This window comes from Carassius auratus, chromosome 22, assembly GCF_003368295.1.
Source record: "Carassius auratus strain Wakin chromosome 22, ASM336829v1, whole genome shotgun sequence".
Classification (NCBI taxonomy): domain Eukaryota; kingdom Metazoa; phylum Chordata; class Actinopteri; order Cypriniformes; family Cyprinidae; genus Carassius; species Carassius auratus.
In genome coordinates, this window is record NC_039264.1 from 2626469 (window position 1) to 2639660 (window position 13192).

Genomic DNA, 13192 nt, shown 5'->3' on the forward strand with positions numbered 1-13192 from the left:
TATTGCTGAGAACAATGTAGTGCACCTGAATGAGAAAAGATATGTTCACTTTCTGAAGCTGCAGTTTTAGCGAATGAGTTTTCACTTACACTCAGGTCAGTATTTTCTTCTACACATTAGTTTAGACACCAGAATTTCATGAATAAGCAGACAGAGAGGGTAATGTCATCTGTTCATCTCTGTGAGAAATCGAAGGAAAATAAGTCTGTGCTGACTCACTTAAACAGCAAGCGTGTCTGTTTTTACTGCTTAGATCCAGGTCACCTGATTTCCACCTGCAAAAATGCTACAGTGCAGCTATTTCTCATGCTGGTTCTGTCTCTGACCACTCATTTCCACAGCTCTAGGATGCTGGCTACCAACGCTTCCTGTTAACTAGCTCTGGGTCTCTTTTAGTTGACTCACTTGGCTGACCAGTATCAATCCTGTGAGATACAGGGGCAGCTTAGTCCTTTATCTTAGCTAATACATTTCCTTACCCAGGGGTGCAGATTTCAGCTCCAAATCTAATTAAAATTCAATGGCAGACGAAGCGAGCGGTAGCGGAGTGGGAGAGGAGTAAGTTTTTTAATAACTGGCTTTTCAAAAAAATATTTTTTTTCAGTGGTTGTCTAGTTAACATAAAACATAAATAAAAATAGGCTATAATGGCTTACCTGGATATGACTGTTTTGTAGTCTGATATAAAAAAAACTCTCCGACAAAGAGCAAAGAAAGTATTTGATTTATTTAATTGCTTTATTTCTTCCAAAATAATTTAAATGAGGAGAATAACTCTTTGTTTGTCCATTTTCCCGCTTCTTAAAGGATATGAGCAACGGGTAAGGGAGGGAACTGAAAAAAGGGTAGGCTGTCCAAATTCACAAATACTGACTTCCGGGTTTTGCGGTCGTCGGAGGACCCCTCCTCCTTCAACCGGGAATTTGGACACAGCTTAATTTGTTTTTAGCTTAAGAGATGAGACTCGGCTTAAGAGACTCGTCATCTCCTCAGTAGTGATGCATCTGTATACATGTTTCATAGTTATTACATCATGTGAGAATATTTTTTTTCTATTTGAATTGTATTATGCAAAAGCAGACATTTCACTTTCTATAGACATAGCTATTTTTCATGTCTGTAAGGCAAATATACACAGAGTTTTGGAGTTTCGCGCTCAAGTTCACAGAGACTGAGACGTCTGAAAGCACATCCTGTTTGTATTCATTATTTTAAAGAAGCACAACGTTTTGTTGTTATTGTGAGTGGACACAAATAAATGAAGTGTCTTCGCAAATTCAAAAGATGTATAACACATATCTGTATGACCGAAAATGACGGAGTATTTTAGGAGCAAGTGACTGCACCGTAACCTCCGTCTGTCCTGCAGTGAGCGCTGCTGTTCAGCTTCCACAATCCACACAGATACTTGAATAACACACATTTCTCTAGGATAACATTATATTGAGTGGCCATGTAAAATTGCTACTACATAGCCTACAACAAAAGCCATATTTAAAAAGTGAATGTAAAATGCGCACAGCACTATTTAAAATCAAACAAATTTGTCATACACCGATTAACCAGTGGGAACATTTTCTCACCTGTGACAACCCTACTATTCAATCGGTGGCCGACCAATCATCTTCATCTCGACCAGGGGAAGAGTTTTTACTGTTTTTGCACTAATTAGTTTGTCCACAAGGTGGCAATACTGGTCCAGGTCATTGTTTTACAGCAAAAAAATTAATACACTCAACAATAACGATCTATTTGAGATTGTAACATTAAAGTTAGCATGAACCGTAAGTTACTGTCAACTTTATTTCAGTTTTTTGTTTTCTTTTTGTACTTAATTTCATATTCTTTTTCATTTTATAATTATTTTTACATTTCTACACAACTCGTCCAGTACACAGCAAAATCCCCAGTGTTAATATAACACTCTGAGTGTGGACTCATATAAATACTAAAGCAGTGTTAAAAGTAACACTGAAGCAGAGTTGAAGTTAATGAGATAATTAAGAAGTTAATTGAGTTATGATTGACCATTATTGAAGACACCTGATGTTAACAAGCAGAATCACAAACGAGAAAAATCACAATTTGTGTGTCACCATTATAGTGTTCAATGTTTGCTTTAGCTGGGATCTTGGCTTGTAACTTTTTACTTTTAAAGTTTGTTTGTCAAAACAAGAGCAAAAATCATCGCGTGTTGATGATTATGTTTTAATGTAATCGTTGTTTGACATGAATCACTGAACTCATTTACAGTCTTTTCTCAAAGTAAAACTTCCATTATTGATTGTCACAGCTTTGATTCCACAATGAAAAATCTGTATTTTCTATACATTTTGTAGGTATCTCTTGCAAGTGATTCTAATTTTTTTTTTATTAAAGAATTTTAATTTTAGGCACACACAGATAACAATAATCAACGTATGAATCTCAACAACGGTGACAAACAACATATCCAGATAAAAAGACCAACTCTGAACATCACAAAACTAGATACAAAAAATGAACATAAAAACAGCAAAAATAAAATATAGTTAGAATAAAAAGTTAAAAAGACAGTTCAGCTCATAATTCATTCATGCCGCAATGCATGATGGGAGCCATGGATGAGTTTTTATTGGCTACAACATGCTTTTTTGATGGTCACCGTTGTTGTGATGCTCACGCTGATTCCTGATGTCTGGAAAACATGTCATACTATGTCAGAAATGCTGGGTTGCTTACTTTTCTTTTTCACTTAATTTATGTATGCAGTAAAGAAACTTAAACTCAGGCATTCAGGTCACTCTATAACAAATAGCTCAAATCACAATCAGTGGCACACATGATTGCCTTTGCTGTGGTCTGTCTGTATGATATAATTCAGTCACCACAGCCACATAAAATCTAAAGTTAATAACTGAAGGGTCAAGATCCCAACTAAAGCAAACATTGACCACTATAATGGTGATACACAAATTGTGATTTTCTCGGTGGTGATTCTGCTTGTTAACATCAGGTGTCTTCAATAATGCTCAATCATAACTCAATTAACTTCTTAATTATCTCATTAACTTCAACTCTGCTTCTGTGTTACTTTTAACACTGCTTTAGTGTTTATATGAGTCCACACTCAAGAGTGTTAAATTAACACTGGGGATTTTGCTGTGTAAATTGTAATGAAATTGAAATAACATGTCTGACATGAAATAACATGTGTCCCCTGGGATTCAAACCCCCAACCTTGCATTTGCTAATGCAATGCTCTATCACTTGAGCTACAGGAACACTACAGTTTAATCTTTTATCTATTCCACACCCAGTAACTACAACCCTGAACAGATTACACTGTAAAAAATTGTGCCGTTAAATAACAGTAATTTACTGGCAGCAGGGGTGCCAGTAAAGTACTGTTAATTTACAGCTTTCAACCATTAATTTACCACTCTTAATTTTTTTTTACAGTATTTTACCATAAATTCTACCATAGAAATTAACTCCACTCCCACTGCTTCAAACAGTTCGAGTTTAAAAACTAGCATTCCTATGATGTTAGTACTGTGAACTTATTTCATTTGAGTCCACTGAGAAGGAATATTTCTTAATACACTGTAAAAAGTGATTCACTGCAAACACTTTAACTTACACTCAAATTACTGCAGCTCACACGTATGTGCTGAAATACTTAACAAAGAGATCACCACTGTATCAGGAGAATCCAAATTTACTGTCTTTATATAAAGCAACAAAAGATCAGAATTTGTGGCTCATCATTGACTGAAGAACAGGCTCTACTCTCCAGCACAATGGTGAACAACAAAACTACATTAAACTAACAGATCTTTCTTGTGCAAACACACATTAATACAGTCGAGTTCAGTATTCACTCTCATTATCAGTGTATGACTTTGCATACATTTTTTTTGTATGGATGTTCACAAATATTTTAGTTAAATTAACTTTTTTTTCATTTGGTAAATCTGACATTTACATTTTACTGTATATTACTGTTTTTGTATATTTAGCAGGGGTGCCAGTAAATAATTTTTTTTTCTACAGTTTGTTTCCTGTAAATTAATTACAGTTTATTACTTTTAAATTATGTTTCATGCTGTTTTTTCTTCATCTTAAATCTTTAACCCTTTAAACCCCACAACAAAATCCTCAGTTTTAAATGAACACTTATAATGTGTACACACTACAGAGTGTTAGAGTAACACTGAATCAGTGAAGTTAATGAGATAATTCAGTGATTAATTGATGATTGAGCATTCGTGATGAACACCTGCAGAATCACTGAAGGAAAGAGAAACACAAGATCTACAAATGACTTCAGCCACAGCCTTGAATTCATCAAATCTCTGAAGATCTGATTAAACAACTCCTAAAACAGCTTCACCAGATTCACATTACTAACCAGACTGACTTTATTTCTGACAGATGTCTACAGAAGAACTTATGGAGAGTTAAATAGGTTTAGGTGTTTTTTTTACTACCATGATGGAGATCAGTGTTTACTTTAGTTGGGCTCTTGAACGTGACTTTTCAACAACTAAGGTTTTTTTTTACATGCTGTAACAATGAATCTTTGGAACTTGTTATAGCAAATAAAAAAAAAAGTCAACAGAAGAAATAAATCTGGTATTGTTGTGTATATATTGACAAAAACAAACACTCTATTATTTCTGATTCAATCCTGTGTCCCTTTTCTTATTGATACTACATCAAAATAATGAACACTACTGAGCCTTAAGTTATGAAAGACTGTTAAGAAAATTTAACTCATTCAAAATTCAAGAATCAGCGTATGAATCACAGCAATGGTGACAATCCACAAAATAAATAAAAAGATCAGTTCTGAACATCACAACACATGCTACTAAAACTTAAGACAAAAGCAAAATTATAAGCACATAAGAATTCAAGAAAATAAGTGAACAATTCAGGGGCATAATCTATTCTTGCCGCAATGCATGCTGGGAATCATGGATGAGTTTTATCCTGTCCAGCACCCAGCATGCATTGCATCATGAACCTTTTGATTGTCACCATTGTTGAGATTCATATGCTGATTGTTGATCTCTCTCTTTGAGTGTTGTGGGGACTGCTGCCCGAAATATTTTTTAACTAAAACTGCCGTTAAATACACATGTTCTGGTTATCACATTACTGTTCAATCTTATAAAATTGAAGAAACCAAAAATTGTGTCATTCACTTGCATATTTCAACACCAAATTGATATTTGATTACTACAGCAACACTTTAAGTCAGTCTAGTAGATAAAGCCTGACAGAAACAGCCATAATCATTATATTGCTGTAACAGATGTACCATAAAGATACAAATACAGCAATGAAACAGAATTTAAAGTACAAAAGTCAAGGGTCAGGAGACCAACTAAAACAAACACTGATCTCCATAATGGTGATGAAACAGTAACATTATCATCTAAATCTCTGTAATTCTCAATAAGATCTTTTGAGCTCTGATCTCTGATCTGATAGAAATAAAGTCAGTCTGGTTAGTAATGAGTGAAGTTGGTAAAGCTGTTTGTTGATTGTTTAAATCTTCAGTTGATTTCATCTAAGGCTGTGGCTGAAGTCAGTTGTATTTCATGTGTTTGTCTTGTTTTTTTTGTTTTTTTCTTCAGTGATTTTACTCATTAACAGCAGCTGTTGATCAGTGTCTGAATTCACTCACTAGTTTTCATTCTCTCTGTCAGGTGGACTATATTAGTAAACTCATGTAAGGAATAGTGAATGAGGGTGTAGGGTGTGATTTGAAACACAGCGGCTGAGTGTCGACTTTGAACGTTGTTAATTTACGATATATAGCAGCAGGCTACCTTCTCGAAAATGATGAATATTAGCCAGAATGCACTGTTTTAATGAAAAACTGTATGTTACTGTCGAAATTTGGCAGTTTTCTTACAGCTATTTTTAACAGTGTTTAGTTTGAACAGATACAGATCCCCTGTAAATACCTTGTCTCAGAGGACCTCCAGGACAAGACCACAGGAAACAGATGATTCTTCTGCACAATCTGACTTTGCTGCAGCCTGGAATTGAACTACTGGTTTCGTCTGGTGAGAGGAGAACTGGCCCCCCAACTGAGGCTGGTTTCTCCCAAGGTTTTTTTCTCCATTCTGTCACCGATGGAGTTTCGGTTCCTTGCCGCTGTCGCCTCTGGCTTGCTTAGTTGGGGTCACTTCATCTACAGCGATATCATTGACTGGATTGCAAATAAATGCACAGACACTATTTAAACTGAACAGAGATGACATCACTGAATTCAATGATGAACTGCCTTTAACTATCATTTTTCATTATTGAGACACTGTTTTCCAAATGAATGTTGTTCAGTGCTTTGACGCAATGTATTTTGTTTAAACCACTATATAAATAAAGGTGATGATGATGATGATGAATGCTAAGTTCGAGGCTATTTAGTAAATGTGTAAAAAATAATTGGTATAACTGACTTTGACTTGGAAAGTTTTGTTTGTGCATCAATTAGAACAATTAGATACATGCAGAAATGGTGATTTGTTGAGGGTTGCTGAGCATTTCCAAATTTCAGTTCTTAGAAGATATTAAGAATGTAGTTATGCAGTATTTAGGGGAACAAGGTGTGTTGGCATTGGGTGAGAGTTCATCTCGCGATGCTCGAGTGGAGCTGCTGCGGCAGAGGGTTGATGTAAGCCTGAAACTACGTTTTGCAAGACTTCAAAGTGAAGAGAAAATGTATATTTTTCAACAAGTGGTGCAAATTGAATAAAGTTTTAGATTTCTAGGCATTGCGCAAATTAATCCTTTTGCAGGAATTTAAGAGTTGTATCCTTGAGCACATCGTGGTTTACCTCAATTAACAAAAGTTACTGAGAAAGTTTTGCCTGTTTTGTCTACTTCAAAAGACCAGTCAGCTTAAAAGGTAATAATCATAATGATGGATGTGTTGCCTTTTCCTGAGCAAACTTTCTGTGGTAGTCATGTGTTGGTCCGAAGTATTGAAATGGGTATGGTAAAAGTTTATCTGCATCAGATTTATTTGAAATCAGACTTGTTCACTGGTGTTGTGAAGGTTGGGATGCAAGACGATTTACTTGTGTGAATCATGAACTTCATTCTTGGCAATGACATAGCTGGTGGGAGAGTTATGCCTTTGTTGGAGGTTTGTGATAAACCTGACTTGTCTGCATCCATGGATAAACTGTCAGAAAAGTTCCCTGAAGTTTTTTCTGTTTGTGGATTCGGAACCCCTCCGCCGGCTGGTCCAGAGTCATGTCAGCCTTCTGCGGCTCATTCAAGCATGCTGCCATCCGTGGCTCACCTAGGCCCACTGCCATCCGTGGCTCAATCCAGTTCACCGGCCGTTAATATACACCCTCCAGTAACAGCACCACGTAAGCGCATCCCCGAACCTCAGCTCAGCCCAGGAAGGGCTCCCGTTCCCCAGCATAGCCCATGGAGGGCTCCCGATCCCCAGTCCAGGCCAGGAAGGGCTCCTGTTCCTGAGTATAGCTCATGGAGGGCTCCCGATCCCAAGTTAAGCCCAGGGAGGGCTCCTGATCCCCGCTGAGTCCAGGGAGGACTCCAGGCCCCAAGTTCAGACCCGTAAGGGGGTTAGGTATCCAGCCATAGAGGCCGAGGTGGGGGCAGCGGGGCTTGGATGCTGCTTTGCCCTGGCCTCCTAAACTACCTACTCCGCCATGGCCTCCCAATTCTCCAGCTCTGCTATGCCCTCCCGAGTCTCCTGATCCACCATGGCATCCCGAGTCTCCTGATCCGCCATGGCATCCCGAGTCTCCTGATCCGCCATGGCATCCCGAGTCTCCTGATCCGCCATGGCCTCCCGAGTCTCCTGAACCGCCATGGCCTCCCGAGTCTCCTTACCCACAATGGCGCCCCGAATGGGTACCACTCTGGAGGCCCAGTCCTGTCCTATGCCTGTCCTGAAGGACCTCCAGTGTGACCACCTCCCCCCCTTCTGCATTTGATGTTATATGCCGTGAGGACATACCTTCCAGAGGGGGGCGTTATGTCAGACTCTTTCCCGTGTATTGTGCTCTGTGACCCAGTTTCTGTCTCCCGTGTATTTAGTTAATTTGTCCCAGGTGTTTCCTATGCGGTTTCCATGCTCCCAGGTGTGTCTCGTCATCACCTCCTCCTGTCATGTGTTGTCCGGTATTGTTTATGTCTACACCCTGGGCTACGTGTAATTTCCATGTGTAAAGATAAATTCCGTGGTTTGTACTGCTGGTCTCCTTGTTCCTTGCTCCATGTTCCCGCACCGTAGCATAGCCATGGCAATAATATTATCAGAGATATTCTCCCCTCCCTCAATACCTGCGAGTGCTGAGTGCCGACACTCTCTCGTATTGATATGTGCCATTATGTACAGCAGATGTTGTGATTCCTCTGGACTGTGCTGTGAGCTTCAGTTGATGGAAACCCATTTCAGATCAAGCTTACTAAACACAGTGAACACTCTGAAGTCACACTGTTTAGCAGCTTGGATAAAGTGAGTGAGAAACTGTTGCACAGTGTCATGTTACTTTTTAACTATCTTGCTAATGTGATGTTCACTCGTTTGTTTCTGGCGTCTGGATTATTTTATCCAAATTATGCATAGATATATCCTTTGCTGCCTTTGATATCCCACAACCCTGTGCGTTCTGTTCCATGATGGTTGTGCCAAAAAATAAAGGCGGCATCCGAAAGTTGCGTTTGGTGCTTTTGTTTTTATTTAATGTATGTTTCTTTATGCACTTTTAATGTAATATTTATTATGAAATTAGTATTATAGTAATTAAATATTCGCTTAGTTATCACTAAAGCTTGTTATATTTTGTTGTTGATCATTAAACCATCATTTGGAAGCAGCCAAGGTAACGTGAAAAAGGTTCTCAAAACTGTACTGCAGTTCCACTTCTTGCCACTGATTTACATTGTAAAATGTGTGGGGGACTGTTGAGTTCAGGAGGACACTGGCGCGACTGTCCCACTTAGTATCATTTTACATGCCTGCCAAAGCTTGCGATGAATTTGAATACATCTTGCACACTTTATGACTTAAAATGTTCAAGATAATCTGAAAAATATTCATATTAAAACACATTTACAGTTGATTATTTATTCAGTTTATGCAGTTCTATGTTTTGGATGAATATTTTGCCCTTACAGACGAGCCTTGCCTGCCTCTAATAAAATGTTTTATTTTAATGGAATCTGTGCAAACTGATTCAACATTTACAAATTTAAAGGCTAAGAGTAAATCTGTGTTTTTGAAGTTTTTTGTTTGCTGGGTTGCACCAGTCCTGTAACCTCAACACAAATATCTGTGTCTGCCAACAACAAATGCATATCTCCCATGGACTTCAAAATAACACAAACTGTGTTTAGGTGGCTGCTCATCCAAGAGATGTTTTAGCTTCTTGCCCTTGTAATGCACCACAATTGTCTGGTTTCTGTTGAACTTACAGTAGATACAGTACAGTACAGTAGATCACAAACTCTGAAAAAGTCTTGAATTACACTTCAGTAAACAGCACATGAAAAACTACCAGATTTAGTTTGGGATTAAAACAGTGCGTGTAAGGAATGTTTGGGCACAGTCTGTCCAGTAAGAGTTTTTTTGTTATATCTTATATATATATATATAAGATATGACATTCATAGAGGATACAATCAAAGCAATAAAATAGATGCACAAACAGAATACAAAACATTACCCACTGGGCAAAGTTACATCCAGTGGACGTCTTTTTTATGTCTTTGCTGACGTTGAAAAGACGTCCACTGGTAAAGACGTAACTTTGCCCAGTGGGTAAATACAAAAAGAATAATAGAAATTAAATATAAACAGAAAAACAAATACATAAAAAGTTATTTATTTTTAAATAAATAAATAAATAATAAAATTAAACAAAATAAAACAACTTGATAATGAATGAAAAATGAAAAAAAAAAAGATGAAATAGGTCACAAAGAGTTAATAGTTTTGAGATCTCATCCAGCCTTCAAACCTGATTTCAAAATGTAAAAATAGTACATTATCTCAAAACTAAAAAGTTTGTTGTAAGCTGAGAAAACAAGCAAGACATTTCATGCCAAACATCCTTTGCATAATCACATTAAAACAAATAAATAAGTGTTATATAGTTTCCAAATTAGAATGACAGAATGTGTGTCACAATCGTCAGCTGGAGTGCCCATGAACTCATATAGAGGGCACTCCACTCAGGACTCTGGCATCTTGTATTTCCATTCCCAACTCCAATTTCTGTAACAAGGAGTCAGAGACGTTCGGATCCATATGCAGTGTTTTAATAAAGAGAATGATTAGATAGGCAGAAATTAGAGCACAGCGTCAAGTATTTCAGGGATATCCAGAATCAGCAATTGCATAGGGAGGCTAATGACAATAAAGTGACTGCACATGGTGCAATTAACAGGAGTGCAATTACTGTGAAGACAGGACCAGACTAGAGGAATTCTAGTGCCTACTGTGAAGTGCTTAAGGGGAAGTGAGCCCACTAGTGGACACCCAGGGAAACAGAGACTAGACAGCGTGACAGACATAACAAATGAATATAGAAAGAAATTATATTTAAATATTCTATGAAATATTATATATTATTATGAAAATCTTGTCAATTATTACTCCTATTATTACACTTCTTTTTTCATTACATGTTGCACCAAAAACACATTAATACGCTAATTAGATTTAGTTTATAGATACATTGTATATAATGAGAAAACCCATTAATGCAAATTTTACACACATTTTGCAGAAAGAAAAATGGTATATTGAATCATTCTGTTATACCATAGTTGAGAATCATCTTTATACAAAGTTTGGTAAAAAAAAAAAAAAAAAAAAAATCTTGAACATTTAAAATGTATTGGTGATTTTAAAAAATCAATTGATTTCCCCATACATTATCATTCATGTCTTTTCATTTTTTTTTTTTTTTTAAGAAATTGAGTCCAGATGTCATAACATAACTTATGAATGAAATGCATGAATGCAGAGCACAAGGCTGCACTGGGAAATCCCGTGTCCGATGCATGACATGCAATGTGCATCTGTGCTTGCAAAGTGAACGAAATTGCTTTGCAGCATTTCACATTATGATAGACCCACTGTCCTCACATGAGGACATCTTTTTCTGCGAAAACTACTTCCTGCACAAAAACACATTTTAGGTATTATACTTATTAGGTCCTACATATCTCAAATAGCAAGAACAATTATAAAATGCACGACAGGCAATCTCTCGGGGCTCAGGAGGTTAACAAATCTAAAACAAAAATTACAGCTCTGTCAAACGAATTTTTAATAAAGAGGTTTTTTTTGTTTTTGTTTTATTTTTACGCAGCACATTCTGATTATTCCATATAATGCATCTATAAACATTTGTAAATCTCTGTTCTTCAGGTGGGTTTTATAAAGAAGATGAATTGCCACATGTGACTGAGGGAGATTCAGTCACTCTAAACTCTGATCTCACTGAAATGAAGGACGACGATGTGATTCAGTGGATTATGTCAATAATCACCCTCATGTCGTTCCAAACCCGTAAACTTCAATGGAGGGACTGAGAGCTCTCGGACTAAATCTAAAATATCTTAAACTGTGTTCCCAAGATAAATGGAGGTCTCACTGTTTTGAAACGACATGAGGGTTATTAAAGACATACTTTTGCTATTTGGGTGAACGGATCCTTTAATATTTATTTATGGAGCTGATCTCAGTTAGATGTTTTTATTCCTCAGACTCTGTTCACTGTTGTGGTTTTACTGAAGCTGTGATCCGATTTGTCCTCTCTGCTCTGGTGGGCGTGGCTACTGTCATTATTCTGGTTTATGACATCAGATCCAGAAGAGCTGAACAAGATCAAGCACATCTTCACACATCAGGTACATGATTCATGTTAGAATTTCTCACAAAACTATTTAGTTTATTATTTATTCATCTTAATTTATTTGTAATGGTTTTGTATATTCACATACTTTTATATTATGTTTATTTTAGGTGGCTGATTTCCGCTCTAGAAGATGATTTGAGAACAAACAGCATTGTATTCTCTCATTGACGCTTGAAAAAGTTAATGTTACTGTTTGTCATGATAAATACTGATCATTACAGAATATTGCATTGCTTATGTTAGATTAATTAGAATGACATGCTTTGCTTTTTTTCTAATCTTTCATATTTGATTGGACACTTTCAAAATCATCTCAAATCACATTTAAAGGTAGTGTACTGTTGTCAATATTACTGTATATTGTCAAAAAGCACTCTCTCCTTTCATTTTTAGTGTCAGATTTTTCAGAAATCCAGTAGTGTTCATATTTTGTCTTTTCTACTGCTGTCTGTTAGTCACCTGTATCTGCCTGCATTTACTGTTTTTATAAAGTTAACTCAGTCTAAGGTTCAAGAGTCTCTACGTATTTTATTACATTTATTATGATTACCTCCTGGAGGAATACTAACTGTGTGTTTAATAGTTTTGTAGTGCATCACATATGAAGATCCACATTACTTAAACATAGTTTATAAATGTTAACACTTTTATCAAGCTCATTAATTTTCTTTTTTTTTAAATCGTACCATATTGTTTAAAAGGCTCAATAAGTTAGTTTCCCAATGAGAGTGTGGCTAGACTGAATGCATATTATATTCAATAAATATGTTTCTCTCGACTGGTCGTCCACCAGGAGGTGCTCAGATTTTAAAGTCTGCAGTCAAAGTCCATAGATCTCATAATGAACTTATCAACTCAAATATTTCTCATCAAAATCAAATTTTTGTAGCAAGAGACTGGAGGGTGTTAATTTGAATCTCACCATTATAATGCTTGTCCCATATCAAGGTGTTCTATTCTATTCTATTCTATTCTATTCTATTCTATTCTATTCTATTCTATAATAAACCTTTATCATATTCTATAATAAACCCCAAAAATGTTAACTATAAAGATAATTTTATTAGCATCCATACTAATGGACGATAAAGTCCTGTTCATTACAAGCAGATGCTGGAGATTTAAATGCTCAATCTCTTTTGCCCCAGGTGGATTCTGATTGGCTCTCAAAGTTTTTATCGTTCGTCAGCTGAAAAAAAAAAAAAATTCTGAAAGTGATTCCAATTAAGTTATATGCTGAAAGGAAACATGAAGATAAAGATAACACAGATTCATACATTTAA